Here is a 5,020-nt window from a genome sequence, read left to right as displayed (position 1 = left end):
GTCCTTAAGCTGTGGTCAGTTTACAAGTTGTTGTGTCCTGAAACTATGATCAGTTTACAAACTTCTGTGTCCTGAAGCTATGGTCAGTTTACAAGTTGCTGTGTTCTGAAGCTATGGTCAGTTTACAAACTTATGTGTCCTGAAGCTATGTTCAGTTTACAAACTTATGTGTCCTGAAGCTATGGCCAATTTACCAACTGCTGTGTCCTGAAACTATGGTCAGTTCACAAACTGCTGTGTCCTGAACCTATGGTCAGTTTACCAACTGCTGTGTCCTGAAACTATGGTCAGTTTTGAACCATACACATTAGACTTGCTCTGATCGTTTTCAATAACTCGCACCCCTCATGACTATTTCTTCACGGATTATGATTTTCTTTCACGTTTAGTTGTGTTTACTTATAATTATGAGATTTAGAATACGCCACCTAACGCTATATTCACACAATATATACCTACTTTTATTTAAATATTTATTGTTTACTCACTATATATGTGTTCATTCTTTCTTCACAACATATTTGTTACATTCTGAAGGTCTAAACCATGCTATTGTTAACGATACTTTCTTACAGGATACTCACTTAATCCAGAACCTCGTGTTATCTACCCTTCACTTCATCCATAACACCCCGTTATTTACACTTCACTTGAACTCGAACGTCCTGTTATTTACAATATTCTCCAACGTCCTGTTATTTACACTTTGCTTAACCAAGAACACCCTGTTATTTATACTAACCTAGAACGTCTTGTTATTTTCACTAACCTAGAACGTCCTGTTAGTGACACTTGGCTTAACCAAGAACACCCTGTTATTTATACTAACCTAGAACATCCTGTTATTTTCACTAACCTACAACGTCCTGTTAGTGACACTTGGCTTAACCTAGAACATCCTGTTAGTGACACTTGACTTAACCAAGAACGTCGTGTTATTTATACTAACCTAGAACGTCTTGTTATTTACACTTCACTTAGCCTTGAACATCCTGTTATTTACACTTTGCTTAACCTAGAACATCCTGTTATTTACACTTCACTTAACCTAGAACATCCTGTTATTTACACTTCACTTAGCCTTGAACATCCTGTTATTTACACTTCACTTAACCTAGAACATCCTGTTATTTACACTTTGCTTAACCTAGAACATCCTGTTATTTGCACTTCACTTAGCCTTGAACATCCTGTTATTTACACTTCACTTAACCTAGAACATCCTGTTATTTACACTTCACTTAACCTAGAACATCCTGTTATTTACACTTTGCTTAACCTAGAACATCCTGTTATTTACACTTCACTTAGCCTTGAACATCCTGTTATTTACACTTCACTTAACCTAGAACATTCTGTTTTTTACACTTTGCTTAACATAGAACATCCTGTTATATACACTTCACTTAACCTAGAACATCCTGTTATATACACTTCACTTAACCTAGAACATCCTGTTATTTACAGTTCACTTAACCTATAACGTTCTATTATTTACACTTTGCTTAACCTAGAACATCCTGTTACTTACACTTCACTTAACCTAGAACATCCTGTTATTTACACTTTGCTTAACCTAGAACATCCTGTTATTTACACTTCACTTAGCCTTGAACATCCTGTTACTTACACTTCTCTTTACCTAGAACATCCTTTTATTAACACTTTGCTTAACCTATAACATCCTGTTATTTACAGTTCACTTAACGTATAACGTTCTGTTATTTACACTTCACTTAACCTAGAACATCCTGTTACTTACTCTTCATTTAACCTAGAACATCCTGTTATTTACACTTTGCTTAACCTAGAAAATCCTGTTATTTACAGTTCACTTAACCTAGAACATCCTGTTATTTACACTTCACTCAACCTAGAACATCCTGTTATTTCCACTTTGCTTAACCTAAAACATCCTGTTATTTACACTTTGCTTAACCTAGAACATCCTGTTATTTACACTTTGCTTAACCTATAATATCCTGTTATTTACACTTCACTTAACCTAGAACATCCTGTTATTTACACTTCACTTAACCTAGAAAATTCCGTTACTTACACTTTGCTTAACCTAGAACATCGTGTTATTTACACTTCACTTAACCTAGAACATCCTGTTATTTACACTTCACTTAACCTAGAACATCCTGTTATTTACACTTCTCTTTACCTAGAACATCCTGTTATTTACACTTCACTTAACCTAGAACATCCTGTTATTCACAGTTCACTTAACCTATAACGTTCTGTTATTTACACTTTGCTTAACCTAGAACATCCTGTTATTTACACTTCTCTTTACCTAGAACATCCTTTTATTTACACTTTGCTTAACCTATAACATCCTGTTATTTACAGTTCACTTAACCTATAACGTTCTGTTATTTACAATTCACTAAACCTAGAACATCCTGTTATTTACACTATCCAAGAAACTTGTGTTATCCTGTTGGAAAGTTTAAATGGTACATTTGGTTTTTACTTAGAACGAATTCAAACGAAACACTCAATAGTTTTAATATCTTTCATGTACAATTAGCCACTATATATCTCATAATAAATATAAGTTTAAAAAACACTTGTTTTATTCGTAAACAAAACTTGAATTGTTAGAGTTAGTGTTTGGAGTGTCAAACACTATGTAAACCGACATAATATAATTTGAGAGTTTAAAGGATTACAAGGTTTTGACATATTAAACAATTTATCTTAAGATAAATTCGTGATGACGAATTTGATGACGTCTTAAGAATCTAATTTATTATATACAATCCATTAACTGTTTAACTCATGTCAGATGTGAAAAGAAAAGCATAATATGTGGATCCATTAACTGTTTAACTCATGTCAAATGTGAAAAGAAAAGCATGATATGTGGATCCTTTGTAAGGATGTATTAACCGCAGGATGTTCTCCTCATGGAAATACTCTGATTAACCAGATATTTTATATGAAATTATAAAACAGGTTTGAAAGATCATGGAATGAAAAGACAAATGAACTTCGAAATATTAAAATGGTGTTGAAATAAAATTGTGAATAATATAAAAGTGTTATTGTTGTGATTTTTGTGATTTTATTTATTTAGAATGTAAAAGTTATGCAGTCAGACGTATTAGTGGCAATTAGAATCTGTTAAGCGGAACACTTTAGTACTTTATGCTGGAAGACAAAATAATTCCTGAAGCGGACGTTGACGGAAGATTAAGATTAACACACATTTGTAGTTTATAATGAAATCGTCCATCCGACAGACAAAATAGTTCTCGGGCAAGCTTTAGATTTTAACCAGTTATCCGCCTACCTGTTAAAGAGCACAGTAACAACACACAGAGTAAAGACGTAAGTTCGGCATATCAGCTGGGTCCTCAAGTGTGGCGCCATCTAATAATATAGAGAAAAACAACATCCAATAGTAGTAAAAGTAAAACCGAACGAGAGTCACTAATAACTATACCATGTGTTGTTTTTTTATCTCTTAAAAGCCGAACTTCTTTATATCTAGCAAACTGTCAACTGGTGTCTGGGAGATATATACAGATTGAATGTTTGCTTCATTACCTAATGTTAATAAAAACACAGAATTGTCGAGAAGAGGCGTGCTACCACGACATTCAACTTACCATGAAAAAAAATCAGTAACAAATTATAAAAAGTAGTCCAACATAAAAAGTAGTCCAACAAAACGTTAAGGCATCTGGATGACTTGAACGAAAAAATCTTTTTTAACCCTTTAACAAAAGAACAGTTTCTACTTTTAAGGAACAGTTGATGTCTGAGACAAATCAAACTGGAACTGTTCAGTGTAAATATACCACGATATACTTATTTCATTTTAAAAATCTTCCACTGTTATTCACATCTCTTTCAGGTTATACTTATAAATACCAGTTTAGTGTGTTTAGATTTCCTCCTTAGCTTAATTTAGTTTCTATTTGTAACTGCTACAACTAGTGTGTCTGGATTTCCTCCTTAAATTAATTTAGTTTCTATTTGTAACTGCTACAACTAGTGTGTCTGGATTTCCTCCTTAAATTAATTTAGTTTCTATTTCTCACTGCTACAACTAGTGTGTCTGGATTTCCTCCTTAACTTAATTTAGTTTCTATTTGTAACTGCTACAACTAGTGTGTCTGGATTTCAACCTTAACTTAATTTAGTTTCTATTTATAACTGCTACAACTAGTGTGTCTGGACTTCCTCCTTAACTTAATTTAGTTTCTATTTGTAACTGCTACAACTAGTGTGTCTGAATTTCCTCCTTAACTTAATTTAGTTTCTATTTGTAACTGCTACAACTAGTGTGTCTGGATTTCCTCCTTAAATTAATTTAGTTTCTATTTGTAACTGCTACGACTAGTGTGTCTGGATTTCAACCTTAACTTAATTTAGTTTCTATTTGTAACTGCTACAACTAGTGTGTCTGGATTTTCTCCTTAACTTAATTTAGTTTCTATTTGTAACTGCTACAACTAGTGTGTCTGGATTTCCTCCTTAAATTAATTTAGTTTCTATTTGTAACTGCTACAACTAGTGTGTCTGGATTTCCTCCTTAAATTAATTTAGTTTCTATTTCTCACTGCTACAACTAGTGTGTCTGGATTTCCTCCTTAACTTAATTTAGTTTCTATTTGTAACTGCTACAACTAGTGTGTCTGGATTTCAACCTTAACTTAATTTAGTTTCTATTTATAACTGCTACAACTAGTGTGTCTGGACTTCCTCCTTAACTTAATTTAGTTTCTATTTGTAACTGCTACAACTAGTGTGTCTGAATTTCCTCCTTAACTTAATTTAGTTTCTATTTGTAACTGCTACAACTAGTGTGTCTGGATTTCCTCCTTAAATTAATTTAGTTTCTATTTGTAACTGCTACAACTAGTGTGTCTGGATTTCAACCTTAACTTAATTTAGTTTCTATTTGTAACTGCTACAACTAGTGTGTCTGGATTTCCTCCTTAAATTAATTTAGTTTCCATTTGTAACTGCTACAACTAGTGTGTCTGGATTTCCTCCTTAA

The sequence above is a fragment of the Tachypleus tridentatus genome, unplaced genomic scaffold, assembly GCF_004210375.1.
Source record: "Tachypleus tridentatus isolate NWPU-2018 unplaced genomic scaffold, ASM421037v1 Hic_cluster_1, whole genome shotgun sequence".
Classification (NCBI taxonomy): domain Eukaryota; kingdom Metazoa; phylum Arthropoda; class Merostomata; order Xiphosura; family Limulidae; genus Tachypleus; species Tachypleus tridentatus.
The sequence above is the reverse complement of the archived record's forward strand: the minus strand, read 5'-3'. Positions refer to the sequence as shown.